The sequence below is a fragment of the Dermacentor albipictus genome, chromosome 3 (genome assembly GCF_038994185.2).
Source record: "Dermacentor albipictus isolate Rhodes 1998 colony chromosome 3, USDA_Dalb.pri_finalv2, whole genome shotgun sequence".
Lineage (NCBI taxonomy): Eukaryota > Metazoa > Arthropoda > Arachnida > Ixodida > Ixodidae > Dermacentor > Dermacentor albipictus.
The window spans coordinates 107,248,144-107,259,520 of record NC_091823.1 but is presented as its reverse complement, the minus strand read 5'-3'; the positions used below and the strand labels follow the sequence as shown (position 1 = coordinate 107,259,520).

Below are 11,377 nucleotides of genomic sequence, written 5' to 3'. Positions count from 1 at the left end.
TTCGATTTTTATGACCACTGCAGGACGAAGGCCTCTTCCTGCGATCTCCAATTGGCCCTGTCATGCGCCTGCGAATTTCCTCATTTCATCACCCCACCTAATTTCTTTCCGTATTCGACTTCGCTCCCTTCCCTTGGCACCCATACTGTGACTCTAATGGTCCACCGGTTATCTTATAAGTTAGACACACATGATAAGAATGCAAGGCAACAAATATGCATTTTGCCCAAGGTGCCGGTCTCTATACATGACTGAAATGATCGTCCATTCCCTATAGATAACACCGGTCTCTGTCTGATATCGCGGTGGGATGGAGAGAGCCGGGCTTTACTGCAGCAGTGGTACAAGGGTTACCACAGTGATTGTGCACTTATAGGCGTCGTTTAAAGGGGCACTGTATCAAGCGCAATGCCCACGGTCGTGGCTATCAGAAGAATGCTTTATTGATAACAAGAGAATGTATTTATAGCCGCGCTGCACTCTTTGTTTGCACAGTGTTGCTATCTTGGTTCGCCGTTGCATCCTCCTTTCTTTGAAGAATGGAAACACTGAAAACACGGAAAGCACTCAACATCGAAGAGTAGCAGTCAACAGACCTAGGCTGTTTCAGTCTGCTAGAATCCATGCTTGTAGGCCAGGCGATCTGGTGGTCTTCGTGGTCTGGTAGATCGCCTCAGTGAAAATGGGAGGTTTGGCGGGCCTGGTGTGCCTGATGGTGGTCGATTCGGTGTGGCCTGCGGAGGTTCTGGCTGCTGCTGCGAGGCTGCGCTCGAAGATGAATCGGGGGTGTCATCGCAGTCGTCCGCCTGGTAATGGATGACGCGATGAAACGCTTCTGGTGTTTTGCGAAGGTGCCGTCTATTTCGACGGAAAACCCGGCCATCCTCTGTCAGAATGGTGTACGACCTTGGAGCCGCGAGATCTTGGACTTGCGCCTTGGTTTCCCATCTACCATTTCCGAGGATGCGGACGATGTCTCCCTTCTGTAGTGGAGCTAGTGGTCTGCCTACGGTCCTTGCTTGAACATGTTTTTGACGGGACCTGACGATGACGCTGAAAAATCTGGAAGTAGCGTTCCGAGACTTCGTCCCATTAGCAGATCCGACGGTGATCGGCCAGTACGTCTAAAACGGACAAAATTGATATGTCACACATGAATCTGAAAATATTCATTAATATGGAAATACAGCTTGTGCAGAACCGTTGTAAACAACGTAACAAAGTCATGTACGATTTAAAATGACATATCGAATTTGTCCGCTTTGAATGATCTAATGAATGTGGTTTACAGAACTGCGATATCTGTTTTTTATGCAGAGCTATGATGTTGTAAACTTTGTGCTTATGTTTTTTTCGAACTGTCAAATATTTGAAAATCTTTGACAAAATTCAGCTCCGAAATCGAAATTCCGCTTGCAACAGCCACTAGAATTTCACTGTCTCTTTCAAATGCAACCAATTTTATTAAAATCGGTCCAGGGGTTATCTCAGAAAGGCGTTTTTGCGTATAACATGTATTTGAATAGGCCGCGTCGGAATTGGGCCCGAGCTAAAGTTTCCTCTTAAAGCATAATTTAGAGTCGCAACTGTAGCACTAGAAGATCACAAAGCAGAAACATAGTTTTGGAGGTGCAAATTTATTTTACTTAGCTATTCATGGCACTTCTGCGCTATGCCTTTCTTATTATTAATCTAGCACAGACCTAATTTGGCATTTTGTGCCGCACTGCAACCCTGCTAGGACCACATACTATGCATGTGTGAGAAGGAGGGCTCTTGCTCAGTGCCGTCTTTAGAGCACGGATTAATGGGCCAGACGGCCCCAATACGGTCCTTGGATGAGTGCATGACCACACGACAGCACTTCCGGGGGTACATACAGAGATACCAGGCGCTTCCGAAACGTTCGTTACGCCCTCGAAAAAAGGCTTAGTCGGTACTGGGTGAAAATGAGTGGCACTGAAACCGAACGCGGGAATGCTCTCAAATGTCTTAGTGCTGTATTCGAGAGAATTCCCCTTCGTTTCTGGAATGTAAATGTCCACGAAGACGACCTGTAGACAGTGACCAACACGAATATTGAGAAGGCACGAGAGAAGTTGAATAGGCGGACGAGGTCCTGGAATTCGTTGGTGATAAGGAATTTGCAGAAGAAGCAGAAGGCGGTGCTGACGCCGGTGGAAAGACTGCGGGCTCCGGGCCTTGAGTCTCTCCAGTAACGACCCAGGACACCGGGCTGAGTTGGTAGCTGGTAATATTTTATTTATTTATTTATTTGGCACTCGTTCAGGCACAATGATGGTCCTGGACGGCAAAGTCAAAGGCCCAACATTGCATGCCTGATTAAGGCTTTTTAAACATATACGCCGTGAGCGACGTGAGCGGGACGCCGCGTTAGCGATGGTGGAATTGTCCATTGTCCATGACCTTGTAGTAGTAGAAGCCCAACACCGTGAGGCTGGCCGTCATGATGAATAGACGAGCCAAGCACGAGGCAGCGGCGGCAGGCGCAGTGCATGAGCAGCGAAACTGCGAGCGACGAGATTATTTACACCACGCTCAGGATAATCGTGCAGTCGGTGGCCGACTTCACCGATCCGGCCCGCTGACACAGCTAGATAGCCTCGTTGATAAGGCACTCAGCTTCGGCTTCGGCGCAGAACTGTGGCCCGTACAGGAATCGCGAAGCGTCAAGCGCCTTGTCGCATCGGCCTTGAGTCGCCAGCCAGCTGGGGGACTCGATGGCGAACCCCGTGGAGACGGCCATGATCACGGGGCACACGCTACGCAGTAGAGCGGGGCCAGCCAGTCGAGCCACTTGCCGTCGACGAAGGCGACCAGCACACCCAGCGTGATGGCCAACTGCAAACCGGCGCCCAGGAGGCCGCGAACGTGTGGCGGGCTGATCTCGGCCACAAACACGGGAACCGCGAGCGAGACGAGGCCGCAGCAGAAGCCGGTGAGCACGATGGCCGGGTACATCCACGGAAGGCTGGCGTTGCACAGCGCGATGCAGAGGCAGCCGCCGACGTACCCCTGCGACGACAGCTGGATGGGCTGTACGCGTCCGAAGTGCTCGATGAGGAAGCCGCTCACCGGACTGCCCACGAGGGCGGCCACGGTGAGCACCGACCCCAAGCAAGTCTCCTGGGCGTGCGTGATGTGGACGCTGTGGGCCGTAAATCTGGTCCGCGCTGGTGCGAGTAGCCCAGGATGCTGCCAATGGCCACCGAGGTGAGCGACGATGAACCGGCCACATTGTAGAAAGCGGGCAGGTTGAGCGCGCACCGCATCGAACTAGTCTGGTTAGTTCTTCTTCTTCTTCTTCCTGCAAATTTTGGCACGTATCCACTGGGGGGTGATTGGACATGTATAAAACATAATATAAACTTCTTGATTCCTGTAAATTTATTGATGCGTGCTATTCATATTTAATTATTGACAAATACATATTAATTTCTGCTTCCGTTTCTTGAATAGTGGTCATGCCAATTGTTACGATGATTCTGTATTATGAAAATAATGCGATTCTGTGTTAATAATGAGGAAAATGTACTTAACATGAGTCTCCCAGTCGAAGTGACGTACCTATGTACCATCTGACACACTTCATTTGGGCTCGGCCAAGGGTACTTGCCCCAAACTATAGAATGTTAATCACCGAGAGAGGAAAGCCCATAAGCGATAGGCACTGCTCTAAAGAAGTCTTTCTTTCAGAAGTATATTTTGAGCAATATAGCAGGAAATGGTCAAGTGATTCTATATCTCCATATGATGCACAAAGATAAGATGGTGTGAACTCACACCTGATTAAGTACAGGTTTAGTAGCGGTATTCGACATCTTAATAGTGTAATGGAAACTTCGCATTGTTCGTAATCTGGTGCAGCGAGAAAGAGCTCATTTTGCCTACCTAGGGCTTGATGTCACCTTCGAAATCTTGTTATTGCTAGCAGCGTAAAGCTGGGTATAAAGAAACTCTCGATGTATGACTCTTTAATTAGTAGTCCACAATATCTAGGTATCCACAAAAAACGAATTTCTCTAACATGATGTCGAATGAAAAAGTCTACTGATCAGTGCAATAGGGAATTGGGCTTTCTAGCGACATAAGAAGTGACAGGTAGTCTGCGAGCAGTGTTATGCGTGGCACATTTTTCGGAATTTTTTATACGGTCATTCGTATGGCAATAAACTCGGCCCGATAAATTGGAATATAATCAGGAAGACAGTCAGCAAAGCTCCATGATAGTGTTTGAGAGCAAATGCCTATCGCCAATTTCTAATTTTTAAGGGAGGCGTCCGTGGCTAGCTAGCAAGAGCGCATATGCCGGTACAGGTTGCAGGACTGGGTGAACTGGGACTGGGACTGGGTGACGGGATGCCTTGTGACAGGTGACATTGACATAGGGACGGTCGCCGCAGTGAACCTGTGTTTGTCATATAGCAGGAAACATCGCCTAAGGGGGCTTCGCAATGCTGACAGAGACAGGGACTTGGTGCACCGGTACCAACCACGAGCTATGGAGTCGCAGGTCGTCTTTGGGCTGCTTCGCGGGGAGGCGCGCCGCTTGTTGAACACCCGACACGTGTGCCGGTTGGATTGGCTCTCTCAGGCTGCGCCGCAATCGCTGCTGGTGCAGGCAGGTGAGAAGATGAAATAAATAAAAAACAAACAAACAAACAAACAAACAAACAAACAAATAAATAAATAAATAAATAAATAAATAAATAAATAAATAAATAAATAAATAAATAAATGTGAATGGTATGTAGTCCTCAGAATTCAAACGGGGATCGCGCATATGCTGCATCTGCGCTATAAATGAGATACTTTGTTTGTTCATCAGCGCTTTTTCTCAAAGGAAATGCGCTGTTGAGTTTACAATTTTCAGTTCTTCACAAAGAAGGAAACAAAGTGCGGTAAGGTTTGACGATAGTAAATGCCAAATGGCGCGACTAAGTTAACCTGAGAAGGGCAATTTGAGAACGAAGCCGGAAAGATGTCGTCATCGCAGTTTATGTTCGAGTACTATCCATGACCATGAGCTCGCAGGAATTGTTGAGTTTATACTCCTTCGCCGGATAAGGACTCTATTGGATAAGCAGTGTATGTTAATTAAAGAGTGGCATGTGTGCAAAGGCTGGCCTGGAAGGCGATAAAATACACATAAGCACTGCGAAAAAAAGAAGACAGTCAGAACATTTATTTCATTGTTGTTTCCACATTATCCCCAAGGGCGGTATTGTAGAGGGGTTCCTTACAGAAAAAATTCTGCGTGGAAGCTAAAATTAAAAATCATATATGTAATACCAAAGACAAATTTCAATGACCAGGCAATATAGCAAGAACAGTAAGTTAGTCACAACTTCGAATGACGGGTAACAAGATATACATAACTAAACAATCTTTTACAAAATAAACATACATGCATTAGAAGATATATGAGAACGAGGTAATAAGGGCAATAACTAAGCCACATTTTCAAAATCGAGCACAAAAAGGAGAACAAGGTTGATTAAAGCTAACGTTCAAGTTGAAACCTACCATTCGCTGAAAGCTAACGTTCGCTTTCAACGAAGGGGTCGTTATTAGACGTAACAATGTCGTTTAGCATCCGATTACATCGGCAATAGGGCGCGAGGAAAAAAACGCAAGCCCTAAAAAGGGACGTTCGATATCATTATTTTTAAAATTTTTCTCGAACGATCTATTCTTGAGTATATATATGCCGGCGGCCACAGATACAAATTCGCATTGACGCTAGTTTTATTCCGCGATGTCTGGTCCAGCAACGATAGACGGCAGAAAGTGTGATGTTGCTCGGAAGGAATGCCGTGATAAGGAATGTTACGTCGCAGTGACACTGGTGCTGCGTTGGTAGGAATCCATTGCGAAACGAGCAGCTTAATTCTGAAGGCTTTCTAGGGAGTCAAGGAGTGTTTCGCTATCCATGTCTCACGCAGCTGCTGCCTACCGAAGGATTGAGCGGACGTTAGTTATACGCAAGATCTCCTTAACAACAGACGGGACGGTTCTGAAGTTTTCTTTCAGAAATTTGTATCTATACCAGCCTTCAATGTAATATATTGAACGTGTTTATTCCAAATGAGGTAAGATGAGAATACCCCTCTTAAGTATTCTGACCTCATTAACTATCCTGACGTACTTCGAAAGTAGGTTGTACACTGTCTCCATATTAGAGCGTTCTCTACTAAAAGCAATACGACTACATTTGTACAAATGTACAGCCATTTGCCATTTGAAACAGCAATATGATATACGGTGAAAGTTTCATTATAGGGCTGTAGTATCGTCCAGGGTGTTTTTTTCTTACTTCGAAACACAATAATCGGCGTACAACCTGATTATTTATTTTACATCTGACCTAATGTCATTTATGAATATAAGGAAAAGCAGTGGGCCCAGTACAGAGCCCTGAAGGACGCGTGATGTGACGGGGACCCATCTGGGCCCATTAATTATCCGTAATATTACATTTTAAATAATTATGCATTCAAAGTGAAATATTGTCAGGAAGCCCAATACTGTTCAGGTTGAAAAGAAGGTAGTGTGACACAATGTCAAAAGCTTCGCGAAAATCGAGCAGGGTACACTTGACTTGATTTCCATGGTCAAATGATAAAAACAATCGTATCAAAATTCGATTACTTGAGTAACGCAGGAATATCGGGATGTGAAACCTCGCTGAAAGAATGCAATAAAATTGTGTGCGTGTAGATACCGGTAAATGTTACGATAAAGCACATGTTCGAGTACTTTACAGCGGACACTAGTCAGTGATATTGGCCTGTATTAAGATACATCTTAGGGAGGGCTACATATATGAAGAGGGATGGTTGCTGTCCTACAGTCGGGGGGTAATTCACGAAATATAAAGAAAAGGCTACATATACTGCAAGAAATTTCGTTACTGCAGGAACAAAGGACTTCAGAACAATGCCTAAAATAAAATCTGGACCAGTAGCAGAACTTGACTGTAAGCTAATAAGGCGTTTCCGTATTCCGCCATATGGTAACTTGATTTCGGGCATACGTTCTAATTTGTGGGTAACGTGAGGTGGCATTTTCGATGTAGCAGGTGGTGAAAATATGCTGCAGAAATATCGGTTAAAAATTGGCTTTGCAAACGTCGTCAATAATTGGACCTCCATGAGAGGAAATGGCGTGATAGCACTGTTTTCTCGGCCGTTGGATTTACCAATTTCCATAGCTCTTTAGGATTACGAGGAAGATTTTCACCGAGAGAAGAAAAATAGTCATATCTCGCGCACTTTAACATTAATTTGATAATCTTGCGCATATAACCAGTTTTATTATATAAGTGTTTGTATTATTATTTGTGTAGGTGCGGGAAAGTCAGCACCTTTGTCTTAACAGATTTATAATTTCTGTGGTGAACCACGGCTTGTTTCGTCCTACTTTAGTGTCCCAGTCCCATAGTCGCTTTGATGGTACGTGTTGGCCAACAAGGTCAAGAGGCTTACTCATCAGAATTTTACAAAGCTCCTCGATATTGCAAGTTCTACTTAGTTCCATAAAATTGTCATATTAGTCTTCAAGAGCATTGCTCAACAAAACAAATTCGCCTTGTGGTAAATGGAAATTTTATTTTGTATCGGTACGGTGGACACGATTTCGGCAAGTACGCCGTCATGGTCGCTGATCCTAGGCGCGGAAAATGCACATTGTATAACTCTATCCGAATTTGAAAAGAGCTAAGTGAGCGTGTATTTACAATCACCACATCGTGTGGTTAGGAAATTAAGAAACTGTAGAAGCTCACGTGTTGCCATCAAACAGTGAAATTTCATGAATAGGGCAGATTGAGATTACAGAGCACGGTGGTTATTTTATCCATCGAATAATGTCACATGGTAAAATCACCACCAGGTATGAAAGGGCAGTTGAAGTTTAACAACTGATGAGACAAAGAACGCAACGGTGAAGGGTTTTCACTACTGGCGATGCGATAAATTCTACTAAGCATGATATGTTGCCCGTTACATAGAAGTGACTTGCACCAGACGCATTGGTACGCCTAATAAGAAGCTGCTAATAAAAATGAAGACTCCCCGGCCATGTTTATCTCGGTCAGGCCTCTACACATCAAATGTGGGTAAAAAGGTTACCGCGCTATTACGGTATAGTCAAACCAGGACTCCGTTCCTATGACAAGTGTATGTAGAGTGGATATGGTGCTGGCGAGAGCATCACGTTTGATACAGAGGTAGCGCCAGTGTAACCGTAAGATGTTAAGTTGTGTAGAACCTGCAGAGGTGTTCGAGCTAGTACGATTGACCCGTGTAGATTCAGGAAAGATATGATGTTTGGAACTTCCGTATAGCTATTTTCGCCATCGCACAACAGCGTCAGAGTGAGGATTATATAAGTAACATGTCACCACCAATAAGTATCGACTTGCCACATTGTAGATCGAAAGAGTGGTTTTCTGCTTAGCGAATTGAATAAGCTTGCTACGAGCATGTCGAATAGACGCTAAGAAATCCTCACGAACTACAATCCGCGTGTGTATTAGTTTTTTTCCGACTCCGAAACAAGCTTGACCCCCTGCGGTTCTTTACCGCGCGACTAAATCGAAGTACACCAGCGATTCTGCATTTCGCCTCCATAGAAATATTGCCGCTGCAACTGGGATTGAACTGGCGATCTCTTAATAATGCTATATTGCTCCTTAATATTGTTGTATTATGTACTACCTGACAGGTTTTCCCTTTACAGCCTTGTGATCTGGGACCTTCTTCTGTATTTTCATTTATGTATTAAACTTAATAATTCAATAAAAAATTTTGAACTGGTAGCGCAATGGCTTAGCCAGTAGCCAGTAGGCTACCACGGCGAGTCTAAGTCCGAACAAGTTCCCGTAAATAGAAACCATTTTTCTATTAGCGGCGAGAATTAGGAGTGGCGCCCTCTCGCGTGTGACGTCACGGCCAGGACGCCGCTTGCTCCGTCTCGCTCGGCGGCCGCGCGCGCTAGTTCCCTTCGTGTATGCTTGAGGCATGAGTGGCTCGTGCCGCACTTATTGAAGGCTATGTCGGCTTCTTTCTGCTGCCATGCCTGAACCACAAGTTCCTTCTCCTAAAGCACGTGAACAATAAAATTTGGGGCATGGATATCGCAAGCTATGTAGCGTTGAACGGGGCTACTGGTTTTACAATGTATATATGCGCCGTGTCTGTCCATAAGTTTTGCGTAAAAAGAATGTCCGCAAATTCAATACGCGAAGTTGTGTACGATACTTGGCTAAACACTTAACATTCCCTTAGAATTTAGCTATGAGAGACATTGCATTTTACATGAAGAAAAATCTTGGTAATTGGCGTCAGCATGTTACCCGTGTTGAAAGACATTGCCCAGCGAAGCTGTCATCATGATTCTTAATACTCTGGTGAGTTGTTCTAGCCAAATATGGCCATTTATTAATACGTAAAAGAAAGAGTAAGGCGCCCATCTTTTATGAAAAAGTTTGCTGCTAGTTTCACCCCTCTCTGAAACAGGTCTCCAAAAAACGAATCGCTCTTGGCTGCTAACACCACGGCGCGTCATGTAGAGTATTTACATAGTTAATTCACAAATACCATAGTAGCAATCACCTGAGAGAAAAGTTTCATTGTTAAGATCGACAGCCAATCAATTGCAAGCGATGAAATGTTTCATAGTGGCCCTCAGTAGCCTTTATCCACAATATGGCACACCCATCACGCAACGGTAGCAACCGACTGTCGGTATGGCGTGGCACGCTTTGTTCGTGAAACCCATCAGTTCACTACAATTTCGAATTGAAACCATAAAGCATTTTTTTACAGCTCCAATTGGAATGGCTAAAAAATTCTCGAGCTACTACAGCGCAGCTTAGATTGCCCAGAAAAGCAAAATTCAAGCACTTTCTGTCTCACCATGTCTCGATCCAGCGTTGTTTAATTGTGCAAACGGAGAACTATTCGCTTCGTCGGTACATAAAAGAGAACCTCGCCCAACTGCAGGCAAAATAAAGTTTGCTCCAATCCAATCGCAAACATTCATAAAGAAAACACCACAAGACTTACATATATATTCACTTGATTTTTGACCCTCCTCAGGGGAATTATATCTTCAATATGTCCCATACTACTAATGATTAACGCTTCGACTTCTTTCTGGCTGCAGCATGCGGTCCAACAGGCATATTTCACTAAATAATTTAGGCCGAGCAGCCTGTGTCAGTTCGCCAAACAAATTCGTCATGTATATTCCTCAAGTAACAAGCACCAGTAAATTTCTCAAGTGAGTTGAACGTGTAGCACAGAAAAGCGAATATATATTGGTACATTCCATTTTGTATTCTGTAAATAGACGTAAGCCATCATTAGCTTTACTTCAAATTGCCGCTGCTTAAAATGAACACGTGAAGAACCGCCTAGTTTTAAGAAGCAGTCAAAGAAGCAAGTTGTACTTGTAGAACCTAACTGCAGTATTAGTTAAGTCCTCGTCTTACCGCTGAGCGTTTCTGTGAAGAAACGCAAAAATTCGATATTACACCATCAACTACTCGTCGTGAGCAAACCAGTTTTAGCGGATTGTAACTGTTGTAGAAGTCATATATAGCCAGCGTCTGTGATATACTCGATGCACCGCTGCAGGTATGGTATCATAACTGGATTCTTATTTTCTATATTTTTGCGGTTGTCGATTGAAAAACCCGCAATGGGCTGGACTGCGCTCCTTTGGCTGGCACTGTAGCGTTGCCTTTGAGAGCTGCATTGTCGTCTAAGAAATAAGCTCTTTGAATAAATTTCCGCAAATGAAGACGTCGTAAAAATATATTTGAGACGACCGCCATAAGTCTACAAGCAAAGAGAACGAGGGCGCGCAAACGAAAACACCGCCGAAAACGCCCGGACACCGCCCGAACTGTAGCCGACGACAGGCGCGAGTCCTTGCACTGACGTCACGCGAGCGGCGCTCGCAGCGCCCCTGTAGTTCGTTCTCGGGGCTAATAATAAACAGCAATATCAAGGGACAATATTTCCGCAGTAGGCACTATTGTTTGTGCGCTCAAGTAAAGATCATAGCGCGAAATTAGAGCAAATACAAAGTCCACAGAAACGGTCCTTCTTATTTGGTTCCATGATTTTTACTTCTTTCTGTTAGGATCCAACTCGCCAAAGAAAACACTTTTTCTAGACTCGCACGTAACACCACAAAGTATGAAAAGTCAAGCAGAAGCGAAAATTAGATCTCATTACCCGCCTTCAACCTTCCTTCTTTCCTTTCGATATATAGCCTATGTTTGAAGCCAACTGGAAATATACAACCATGCGCCCTGGGTGACGCAAGATAACTGACTAAAAAG

The 11,377-nt window shown here is 44.6% G+C and overlaps 1 long non-coding RNA gene across 1 annotated transcript in view; it reads left to right on the top strand.

The window, feature by feature from the left end:
• Positions 1–2,255: 2,255 nt before the first annotated feature.
• The window catches only part of LOC139057885 (uncharacterized), a 203,873-nt gene continuing 194,751 nt past the window's right edge, over positions 2,256–11,377 (top strand). The window contains exon 1 of the long non-coding RNA XR_011513065.1: positions 2,256–3,234. This is a non-coding gene — a long non-coding RNA (uncharacterized lncRNA). The remainder of the gene's footprint in view (positions 3,235–11,377) is intronic.